Source organism: Salmo salar, chromosome 05, assembly GCF_965601325.2.
Source record: "Salmo salar chromosome 05, fSalSal1, whole genome shotgun sequence".
NCBI lineage: Eukaryota > Metazoa > Chordata > Actinopteri > Salmoniformes > Salmonidae > Salmo > Salmo salar.
This window is the reverse complement of record NC_138295.1, coordinates 29,168,184-29,180,969: the sequence shown is the minus strand read 5'-3', so window position 1 is coordinate 29,180,969 and position 12,786 is coordinate 29,168,184. Positions and strand designations below refer to the sequence as shown.

Sequence of the window (12,786 nt, the reverse complement as noted above, 5' to 3'; positions counted from 1 at the left end):
ACATTTTTTGGTGGGGCTATGACGCCAAGGATGAATAATCAGGGCAAACTTGACTATCAAAATATGTAATCATAGTGTGAATATTGTGCCGTTTTAGCCCTCTGGACGAATCTACCCCTGCATAACACTGACGTAACCAGGCAACTTACCATATCAAAACATGGGCGGACAACATGGTTCCTTTCTGGCTAGAGAAGATGAGGGACCATTGAAGAGTCAGTCTGAAAGGCAGAGAAAGAGAAGGGCAGAGTTAGTGTCAGGATATCCTTAATGGTTGAGATGATATGTTAATGGTAGGAGAGCTCAGAGATTTAGCCTGTCAGTTCACTGGACACGAAGTCATCCAAGAGCTTTCCAACAGTGTCTAGCAACTTCTCTCGAGAGCCATTATTTCTTAAAAGACGGAGAATGAGATAAAATACGCAGACTGTAGAGTTTACAATAGAGTGAACTAAAAAACAATAGAGAACTAAATAACACTAGAGTGAACTAAAAAACGTAATGAGAATGAAACAAACAGGCACATTTATTTATTTTTCTTACATTTTTTTAGATTGATTTCCTACCACACATTAGATAGTGTTGGTTAGATACACTGTCGTTGTGCAGAATGGAGATTTTTAAAATGTGACTTGAAGTTTCCCTGACCCATATTAAGCCTAAGCCTGGACTAAAAACCATGCCTATGGAATTGCTCCGTTGAAAAATGTGTTTTATTCCAGGCCCATGTGTTTAACCTGTCATGGAAACCAGCCTTTAGAACTAAAGTACAGTATATTCTCCTCTGGAAATTATCCTGCATCTAACAACCAGCTATGTGTTACCTTGTTATTTCCTCCACAGCAAATGTTATTATACGACAGCATAGTCGTGGAACGCCATGCCCTCATTACTGCTAAACTGTTTTGAATATCTGACAGTGATATGGCCATTGATCTCCTCTTTTCGTATTGCACTTGGCAGCTTCGTGCTCTTTATATTTCCCACCCCAACATAACCACGTCTCTTATGTTTCACCGTGTTGCATTTGAAATGAAGAGAAAAGACAGAATAGAAAAAGTCTGCCTCTCACTGAAAATATAAAAAGGGGAGACTTTTTGACAGTCTCAGGGTAAAAATGAGCTCACTTGCACTGTTGCCCGGAAAGTTATGAGCCAGCAGAAATGTGTATGACAGGTAGAGTGAAATAGAGCAGAGGCTTTCTGACACAAGCCTTTTAATGACTGGGTCTAGTTTTTGGTAGCTTTTCTTTACGCCTTTAAAAGGTAGCCTGCAGAGGTTTCAGCGTGCAGACTGGTGGGGTTTGGCACAGGTGGATGGACACAGCTGCTGGCTCCGTCTGGCTATGTCTGGCCCCACTCTCATCCCCCAGAGAGAGGGATAGACAGGGGGAGGAAGGGATGGATGGATGAGGGGAAGGATGGTGTCTGTAATGGTTGGGGGATAGGGTGGGCAGCCAGACTAAGACTGTCATGGCGGTGCCCTAGAATTGGGCTTGAGATCTTCACTCGTCAATGACTCTGTCCCCCAGTGGAGAAGGCTCAGAGGAGAGAGGTTGCCCAGATTGTGAGGCATTCATATGGGTGGGGAGAAGGTTGGTGGTTCAGGGGGCTCAGTTGGCTGGAATGTGGTGCTTGCAACACCAGGGTTGTGGGATTGATTCCCACCTGGGCGAAATACTGAATCTGTTCTGCAAGTTGCTATGAATTAAAGTGTCTGTCAATTGACCATAATGTTAAGTGTTTCCATTGTTATCTGTTTCCATTCTAGCTGGACTCTGTCGATGAGGATACTATCTAAATTTATTTTCAGTCCACCCACTACAGAGCCAACAGCCAATAAAGAGCATAGCCCAACACAAGTGCTGGTCAATTGAAAAGGATTACTCATTGAAAATACACAGGCTTGCCTCTGTTAGGGCTGAAGTATGTTAGAGAGGGCTGGGAGGAAAGTACTGTTATTTTCTAGCTAGCTCCATCTACATTTCAGCCCCAAACAGGCTTTCCCCAAGTGTGCTAATCATCTTGCGAGTCTCTCCTCACCCAAAGGCCTGCATGGGGTCCATCTTTTAACTCAACACCATGGAGATTTTCCATTCAGCCACTCTCTCTCTGCTATGGCCCACTGCATAGTCTCTGCTGTCCTGGAGCTTTGCAGCATTTTGCAGTTTCTGGCCCTGCATACCTTACCTCCCTCCCTCCTGTTTCCCTTCTTTCTCTATCTATATTTCACTCCATTATTCTCTTTGTGTTCTCTTTCGCTCATCAAATCTCATTGTTTCACTCATTCTCTCTCTTCCTCGGTTCAGTGTGAATGTGATTGTGCATTCTCGTTCCACAGATTCAGCCAGACTCTGCTCGATATAGGATTGCATTGTAGTGCAGTTTTCCGTATTGTAGTTTTGATTGTATTTCAAATTCTCTCTCTATGTGAACTTCTCATAGTTGTAGAGGCTTGCATGGCTCAAAGACCCTATGAGCTATGCCAGAGGATAGGTTATTATACTAGTAGTAGTAGTTCTCTATGTTAGAGATTGGATGTTGTGTTGAAAGATTTGTTGCTACAGTAGAAAACACAATGCTCCAAAGTCCATTAAAGACGGCTCCTGCAGGTCACTCACAATCAAAAGAAACTTTATTTTGTCACATGCGCCAAATACAACAAGTGTAGACCTTACAGTGAAATGCTTACTTACAAGCCCTTAACCAACAGGGTAGTTCAAGAACAGTTAAGAAAATATTTACCAAATAAACTAAATTAAAAAATGATAAAAAGTAACACAATAACGAGGCTATGTATAGGGGGTACCGGTACCGAGTCAGTGTGCGGAGGTACAGGTTAGTTGAAGTCATTTGTACATGTAGGTAGGGGTGAAGTGACTAGGAATAGATAATAAATAGCAAGTAGCAGAAGTGTACAAAACAAATGGAGGGGGGGGGGCAATGTAAAAATGTCAATATTCCGGTGGCCATTTTATTAATTGTTCAGCAGTCTTATGGCTTGGGGTTAGAAGCTGTTAGGTAACCTTTTGGTCCTAGACTTCGGTACCGCTTGCCGTGCGGTAGCAGAGAAAACAGTCCATGACTTGGGTGACTGGAGCCACTGATCATATTATGGGCATTCCTCTGACACTGCATATTATGGATTGCAGGAAGCTTGTCTCCAGTGATGTACAGGGCCGTACGCACTACCCTCTGTAGCGCCTTACGGTCAGATGCCGAGCAGTTGCCATACATGTACTAGGCGGTGATTGAACTGGTCAGAATACTCTCGATGGTTGTCGGGTAGAACTTTTTTAGGATCTGGGGACCCATGACAAATCTTTTCAGTCTCCGAGGGGGAAAAGGTTTTGTCGTGCACTCTTCACGACTGTCTTAGTGTGTTTGGACCGTGATAGTTTTTTGGTGATGTGGACACCAAGGAACTTGAATCTCTCGACCCACTCCACTACAGCCCGGTGATGTGAATGGGGGTCTGTTCGGCCAGCCTTTTCCTGTAGTCCATGATCAGCTCCTTTGTCTTGTTCACATTGAGGGAGAGGGTGTTGTCCTGGCACAACACTGACAGTTCTCTGACCTCCTCGAAAAAGGCTGTCTCATCGTTGTCGGGGATCAGGCCTACTACTGTTGTGTCGTCAGCAAACGTAATGATGGTGTTGGAGTCGTGTTCGGCCTCACAGTCATGGGTGAACAGGGAGTACAGGAGGGGACTAAGTACACACCCCTGAGGGGCCCCAGTGTTGAGGATCAGCATGGCAGATGTGTTGTTGCCTACCCTTAACACCTGGGGGTGGCCCATCAGGAAGTCCACCTCCCACTTGCAGAGGGAGTTGTTTAGTCCCAGGGTCCTTAGCTTAGTGATGAGCTTCATGGGCACTATGGTGTTGAATGCTGATCTGTAGTCAATGAACAGCAATCTCACAGAGGTGTTCCTTTTGTCCAGGTGAGAAAGGGCAGTGTGGAGCGAGATTAAGAATGCATCATCTGTGGATCTGTTGGGGCAGTATGCGAATTGGAGTGAGTCTAGGGTATCCAGGAGGATGCTGTTGATATTAACCATGACCAGCCTTTCAAAGCACTTCATCTCTACCGACGTGAGGGCTACAGGGCGGTAATCATTTAGGCAGGTTACCTTCACTTCGTTGGGCACACGGACTATGGTGGTCTGCTTGAAACATGTAGGTATTACAGACTTGGTCAGGGAGAGGTTGAAAATGTCAGTGAAGACACTTGCCAGTTGGTCCGTGCATGCTTTGAGTACGGGTCCTGGTAATAAGTCTGGCACCACATCTTTGTGAATGTTGACCTGTTTAAAGGTGTTGCTCACATAGGCTATCGAAAGCGTTATCACACAGTCATCCAGAACATCTGGTGCTCTCGTGCATGCTTCAGTGTTGCTTGCCTCAAAGCGAGTATAAAAGGCATTTAGCTCGTCTGGTAGGCTCGCGTCACTGGGCAGCTCATGTCTGGGTTTCCCTTTGTAGTCCTTGAGAAAACATTTACATGAGAAAACAAAAACAAATGTGCTTGTTTGGCTGCAATGAGTTATCGGTTCCACGAGTTATCGGTCATTTATCATTCATAATGCTTATTCATAATGAAGGAGTTTGCTGTGGTGGAGGAGAGAATATGCATAAGATCTTCACATCACAAGGATATTTACACGCTTCAGACAGTGTGCCTTTGGAGAGGCCTTCTCTCAATCGTCAGACTGGCTTCTTGTGAAGTTTTTGATGTATCCTTGATGTAACCACGGGGCTAAGAGCTAGCCTGACACTCCATTTTGCTTTTTCTCATATTGGTTGCATCAAGCTGCTGTGTTTTAAAAGAAAATCCCAATAAATTAAAAGTCTATACTAAATTATTGAACTCCATCTCACATGACCTTCGAGAGCTTTTTGTCGCTGTCTGATAGTCTTGCCCCTAATGCCATCTCAGGAGTCCAAGGCCAGTAAAAAGGAATATTATTTATGGAGCTGAAAGCCAGTGTGTCTGAGAAGAGCTAATGTCACTCTTGGGGGACGCAGTCACAGCCAGAATGTAAACAAGAGACCGTATGAGGGCCTCAGTTAGCATTAGCGTCACATAGCTCATTGTTTGGAGCAGTCTGTGCATTCTGTCAGACATTACAATGCAGTTTCTGGAAGCCTTGCAGACACAGACATCAAAGCTTTTGTTGGCCTGTTGTTCTTGCAGGCCCCTTCTGTTTATGAAGATGTTGAGAGATTGAGGTACAGTTGAATATTCAGTTGTGTAATATGCAACGTTAACTTTTTTGGGATAGGGGGCAGCATTCGGAATTTTGGATAAAAAGCGTGCCCAAAGTAAACTGATTGCTACTCAGGCCCAGAAGCTAGGATATGCATATAGATAGAAAACACTCTAAAGTTTCTAAAACTGTTAAAATTATGTCTGTGAGTAAAGCAGAACTTATTTGACAAGCGAAACCCCGAGGACAAACCATCCTGGTATGTTTTTGGGGGGTGACAGTGTTTTCAATGGAGTTTCTATGTGGATCTAGATTTCTAAGGCACTTGCTTGCAGTTCCTATCACTTACACTGGATGTCAACAGTCTTTAGAAATTGGTTGGTGTTTTTCTTTTGAGTAATGAAGAAGTATGGCTGTTCAGAACGAGGGTCGAGTCTAGTGTACTGTTGTGGTTGGGGTGCGCGACCTGAAAGCTCGCTCCACTTTGTTTTCGTCCGGTATTGAACACAGTTTATCCCGTCTTAAATTTTATTCATTATTTACATTAAAAAATACCTAAAGGTGTATTAGGAAAGTTGTTTGAAATGTTTGGATCAAGATTACAGGTAACTTATTAGATATTTTGTAGTCATGTTGCGCGAGTTGGAACCGGTGTTTTTCTGATTCAAACGCGCCAAATAAATGGACATTTTGGAGATATAATGATGGAATTTATCGAACAAAAATAACATTTGATGTTTATGGGACATATTGGAGTGCCAACAGAAGAAGATCTTCAAAGGTAAGGCATGAATTATATCGTTATTTCTGAGTTTTGTGTCGCGCCTGGCGGGTTGAATTATGATGGTCATGTGTTTGTTTGATGGGGTGCTGTCCTCAGATAATAGCATGGTTTGCTTTCGCCGTAAAGCCTTTTTGAAATCTGTCATGGTGGCTAGATTAACAAGAAGTTAAACTTTAATTTGGTGTATTGCACTTGTGAATGTATGAAAGTTAAATATTTCGAATAATTTGTTTTACATTTCGCGCTCAGCCATATCGCAGGACTTTCCGCTAGTGAAACCCCTAGCTGTAAAAGGTTTTAAGCATGCAAGGAAATTGAGCTTTGCTACCGTGTACTTTGCTGCGAGCTACTAGATGTCATACATATAGCTTCAGGAGTTTTAAGTAATCACAGTCATCATCAAACTTATAATGAGTTGTTAAACTGAAACAGGAGTCAGCCTCAATTGATTTAGCAGGAAAAATACAACTTTAATTGATATCTCTGCTGTTTTAAAAAAAATGTATCAGGAGTGGATTTGTAAACAGTGTCAAATTTCCCAACAAAATCCATGCTTTGCGTCTGAGAAGACAGTATGTAGGCCACAGAATAAGACATTTGGAGTACAAAAGAACATCAGATTCCCTTAATGCTATAAATGTGGCGTCAAGGAAAGGTAAAGTTGCTGAGCTTTGCTACACTGACACAGGAAAATGGCTAAAGAGACATTGGTAGAAATGCAGGGCGGAGCACATCAACAAAGACTCGCAGCTTTCCACGTTGCAGCTTTCCACGTTGCAGCTTTCCACGTGGCAGCTTTCCTACAGTGCCTTGCAAAATAATTCATCCCCTTGCCGTTTTTCCTATTTTGTTGCATTACAACCTGTAAATTAAATGGATTTTTATTTGGATTTCATGAGATGAACATACACAAAATAATTGAAATTGGTGACGTTAAATAAAAAATGACTTGTTTTAAAGATTTAGAACAAAAAATGCATGGAAAAGTTGTGCATGCATATGTCTTCACCCACTTTGCTGTGAAGCCCCTAAATAAGATCTGGTGCAACCAATTACCTTCAGCAGTCACATAATTAGTTAAACAAAGTCCACCTGTGTGCAATCTGTGTCACATGATCTGTCACATGATCTCAGTATACATACACCTGTTCTGAAAGGCCCAAGAGTCTGCAACACCACTAAGAATGGGGCACCACCAAGCAAGTGGCACCATGAAGACCAAGGAGCTCTCCAAACAGGTCAGGGACAAAGTTGTGGAGAAGTACAGATCAGGGTTGGGTTATAAAAAAATATCCGGAACTTTGAACATCCCACAGAGCACCATTAAATCCATTATTAAAAAATGGAAAGAATATGGCATCACAACAAACCTGCCAAGAGAGGGCTGCCCACCAAAACTCATGGACCAAGCAAGGAGGGCATTAATCAGAGGCAACAAAGAGACCAAAGATAACCCTGAAGGAGCTGCAAAGATCCACAGCGGAGATTGGAGTATCTGTCCATAGGACCACTTTAAGCCGTACACTCCACAGACCTGGGCTTTACGGAAGAGTGGCCAGAAAAAAGCCATTGCTTAAAGAAAAAAATAGGCATGTGGGAGACTACTCAAACATACGGAAGAAGGTACTCTGGTCAGATGAGACTAAAATTGAGTTTTTGGCCACCAAGGAAAACGCTATGTCTGGCGCAAACCTAACATCTCCCATCACCCCGAGAACACCATCTCCACAGTGAAGCATGGTGGTGGCAGCATCATGCTGTGGGGATGTTTTTCCATCGGCAGGGACCGGGAAGCTGGTCAGAATTGAAGGAATGATGGATGGAGCCAAATACAGGGAAATTCTTGAGTAAAACTGTTTGTCTTCCAGAGATTTGAGACTGGGATGGAGGTTCACCTTCCAGCAGGACAATGACCCTAAGCATACTGTTAAAGCAACAATTGAGTGGATTAAGGGGAAACATTTAAATGTCTTGGAATGGCCTAGTCAAAGCCCAGACCTCAATCCAACTGAAAATCTATTTTATGACTTCAAAGATTGCTGTTTTCCAGCAGAACCCACGCAACTTGAAGGAGATGGAGCAGTTTTACCTTGAAGAATGGGCAAAAATCCCAGTGGGTAGATGTGCCAAACTCATACAGACATACCCCAAGAGAAAAAAACTTTGCGGACTCTCTATGCCTCAGCACAGGAGCGCCGGAAGGAGGAGTGCTCTCACCTCTACTCTACTCACTCTATGTCAATGACCACACCTCCAACAATGCTTCTGTCAAAGTACTCAAGATTCCAGGTGACCCCCCTCTGGTTGGTCTCATCACCGACGGTGATAAGTCCATGTACCGTGGAGAGGTTTCCTGCCTGGTGGTCTTGTGCAGCCGCAAATAACCTGGAACTGAACACATATAAAACCATGGAGATGGTGGTTGACTTCAGAAATCGTCCACCACCATGGAGATTGACGGCTCAGTTGTTAGCACGGCTAAACTATGCAGAATCCTGGGACCATCATCTCCCATACCCTCAACCACTCATGGGCACCAGGTAGCACGGAGGGTAGGAGCGTTTTATTCTGACATAACCGGTCCTCTCACTTGAACAAAGTAGGTTTTAGCACTCCTATTTGTGTTACATAGTTTAGTAACTTTTATAGGACAGTAACAGTAAACCACAATGACAACACACTGCAAAACAACTTGAGATGTGTGTTATGTATTCTATGTTTTATGTATTCTATGTTTTATAATTCATAAAACGCAGCCTTTAAAAGACATGTGCGGTTTATGGATTTCCACATGGACACACTGAAGTCAGCAAGCAATATTTCATCAATAAAACTCAAGACAATTAGGCCTAGTTGACACGTACTGTACTGTTACTAATGTGTTTTGCTTTTAACAAACTGTTCTCACGGGCCATTCCTGTACCTTTTACACTAACAGTTATGCAACTATCCATGTGCGTCTTTAGAATTCCATTTGGAGGTTATTTTATATACAATTAAGTCACAGGATGTACAGTACACTACAGGTCAAAAGTTTTAGAACATCTTCTCATTCAATCATAAACATCTACTCATTCATATGCTGAGCACTTGTTGGCTGCTTTTCCATCCCTCTGCGGTTTGACTCATCCCAAACCATCTCAATTTGGTTGAGGTCGGGGACTGTGCAGGCCAGGTCATCTGATGCAGCACTCCATCACTCTCCTTGTTGGTAAAATAGCCCTTACACAGCCTGGAGGTGTGTTGGGTCATTATCCTGTTGAAAAACAAATCAAAGTCCCTCTAAGCTCAAACCAGATGGGATGGCGTATCACTGCAGAATGCTGTGGTAGCCGTGCTGGTTAAGTGTGCATTGAATTCTAAATAAATCACAGACAGTGTCACCAGCAAAACACCCCCACACCATAACACCTCCTCTTCCATGCTTTATGGTGGGAAATACACATGCAGAGATCATCCGTTCACCTACACCACGTCTCATGAAGACACAGCGGTTGGAACCAAAAATCACACATTTGGACTCCAGACCAAAGGACACATTTCCACCGGTCTGATGTCCATTGCTCGTGTTTCTTGGACCGAGCAAGTCTCTTCTGCTTATTGATATCCTTCAGTAGTGGTTTCTTTGCAGCAATTTGACCATGGAGGCCTGATTCACACAGTCTCCTCTGAACAGTTGATGTTGAGATGTCTGTTACTTGAACTCTGTAAAGAATTTATTTGGGCTGCAATTTCTGATGCTGGAAACTCTAATGAACTTTTCCTCTATAGCAGAGGTAACTCTGGGTCTTCCTTTCCTGTGGCGGTCCTCATGAGAGTGTTTCATCATAGTGCTTGATGGTTTTTGCGACTGCACTTGAAGAAACATTTAAAGTTCTTGAAGGTTTCTGGATTGACTAACCTTCATGTCTTAAAGTACTGATGGACTGTCATTTCTCCTTGCTTATTTGAGCTGTCTCTTGCCATAATATGGACTTGGTCTTTTACCAAATAGGGCTATCTTCTGTATACCACCCCTGCCTTGTCACAACACAACTGATTGGCTTGAACGCATTAAGAAGGAAAGAAAGCACATCTGTTAATTGAAATGCATTCCAGGTGACTACCTCATGAAGCTGGTTGAGAGAATGCCAAGTGTGTGCAAAGCTGTCATCAAGGCAAATGGTGGCTATTTGAAGAATCTCAAATATGAAATATATTTTGATTTTACACTTTTTTGGTTACTACATTATTCCATATGTGTTATTTCATAGTTTTGATGTCTTCACAATTATTCTACAATGTAGAAAATATAAAATATAAAGAAAAACCCTTGAATGAGTAGATGTACACTACCGGTCAAAAGTTTAGAACAATAATGTAGAGCAAAAACCTGATGTTTTCGCTGAGGTTTGTGTAAAAAAAGGCATTATGAATTCTTCCCACTCATTTTCAATGACACAACCATAAATATTGAGTGATTCATGCTAAATGTTTTCACCCTTGCACCCTCTCTCAAGTGTGGAAGCAGATCAACGGCAAAAATAACTATTATAATGATGGCATTGACACAACCCCCTTAAGTGAGTATCAATGAGAGGAAGGCTTTCTCCGTCTATTTCGATAGGCTCATCCATGATTCTCTTTACATGCTAATGTACGAAGCCACTGGACCGAGAAGTGGAGCCATTTGCAATGTTTGCAATTAAAATATTTGTATTTTCTTTACTCCCCGTGAAAGGTAGTATGTATTGAAATGGCTGAGGCATCCATAGATTCATTGAGCTATGATGTTTGCGAAGAACTGAAGACGAGAGGCAATATTGCCATCAACATATTAAAACACAACAGATCTGTGGAGCTGTTCAAGCGTTAAGTCCAATCAGAGGCATCGTATACCACCATGCCGGTGACCTAAATGACTACATTCCTTATTTGCTGCTGTGAGGTTCTGTCATTTTAATTAGTTTTGTTGGACTTGCAGACTTTGTTTTACCCTTATGAAGTATTATTATGCCCAGGCAATCCATCATTCTTACCAACAATGCCTTTTATCCCTGATGAGTACAGTAGAATACTTCTCAAATATGATGTGGAGTCAGTTCATTTCATAATGAAGTTTGCATTTGACTCATTGATGACACGTGTGGGTTACAATGTAAAACACAAATGCAGTGTTCCTGGATGGTGTTTCGTATAGACAAAGAGACAAATAGATAAGGCACTGAGTAAATCTTGTTGTTTACAATGACAACGGGCACTATTTATGAAGTAAACTCTCAGAACTTTGCCTATGTATGCCTATTAAATAATTTAATGCATACCGCATATGGGGCGTACCAACATGAATAAGCTTAGCCCACTTAAATTGATAAATGCAACAACAACAACAATAACTATAACGTTTTTTTTTCTTCAAATTACACGTTGAGACACTCAGAACGCATCGGAAGGTGAGCATATATAATCTACAATTAAATAAATTATAAAACTAAGGCTTTTTAAAGATGCTTTTCATGTTACCTTTAATGTTTGGCAAAAATGCCCACTTTACTCATGTGTTTGTGTCCCAAACTTTACCACAACTGTAATTTGTCAACCAGAGGACATAGTCACATTTTGATGTGACATCACTGGATATGGGGTTTTGTACCAGCAATAAATCAATGCTCTGAAAGGGGAAAACAAAGGAAATAAACTCGTAAATCATTTTGGCGAACGAGCATCAATACATTTTACGACTCCTGTCTCCTCCATTCAACATCTATATACATTTCATACCCACTGTTCGTTCCCATCTCAAACATCAGCACATTTCAATCTTAGCCTACCTATCAGTTGAATAAGCTTTACTGTACCTCATATCACAAGTTAAGGCAGATATAGCATGGAACACCACAGTTGCATTTTTCAACTGTGAAAATTTTGAGTTTGAGACTAAACAGTGTTGTATTAATATCTTTAATTCAGTCCACTGTTCAGTACCTCATACAGTAGGTACCCATATAGAATCAAAACCTCACTACAAACCATTGTATTCTGGATGTTTATGTTTCTACTATCTTCAACTCAGGCCACTATTCAGTACCTCATAGGCACCTACCTAGTACAGTACTTCATAGGTACCTATAACTAGGATCTATATCTCAGCCTTAACGTTGTGCTTTGTTGTATCTTATCATACAGGTGAAGTGTGTTTGTGAATAATTGAAGGACCAGGCCATTTCCTATGCATGTGAGCAGGGTATTTTCAGGGGTACAGTGGGGAGAAGTCAATGGGGCCATATCCTGGAACAGATTGCGCTGAGTATACCGCGTACCGAGCTATCTGCCAGCATAAGCACATTCAATAGTTTGTGGCATGGCTGTTGGCCTCCTTTTCCTTTGATAAAAACAGGCTTTGTTTTCCTCGATCAGAACAAAGTAAAGTGCTTTAATCAAAAGCTTTTTTATTAAGGCCATTATTCATTATAATCCTGTCGGAAGTCATTCATTTTAAGAGGAATCGATTTCAATTGGAAGTAAATGTATTTAAATATAAGATATGCAGTGTGAGACTAGGATTTTAATGTGTAGTGTTCACCTAAAGGTTTTATAATAATATAATTTATAACAATTAGGTGAATCTCCTTCGCGAATACCATCAACATGGATCAAACATCTCCCAATTATTTGTTCGTTAGCATACGGTTTAGGAGCTAATGAACTATTAATAAGTATAATTTGACTGGTCAATGCCATTAATTGGTTTGACTTCTCTTCTTTTTGCTTTAGGATAGGCCATAGAGATGTTTAGAGGACATTTCATTGGATCT

The 12,786-nt window shown here is 41.7% G+C and overlaps 1 protein-coding gene across 1 annotated transcript in view; it reads right to left on the bottom strand.

The window, feature by feature from the left end:
* The window catches only part of LOC106604562 (leucine-rich repeat and immunoglobulin-like domain-containing nogo receptor-interacting protein 2), a 313,818-nt gene that overhangs the window by 253,666 nt on the left and 47,366 nt on the right, over nt 1–12,786 (bottom strand). The window contains exon 2 of the mRNA XM_014199313.3: nt 150–221. The gene's annotated coding sequence lies outside the window, so the exon portion shown is untranslated. The remainder of the gene's footprint in view (nt 1–149; nt 222–12,786) is intronic.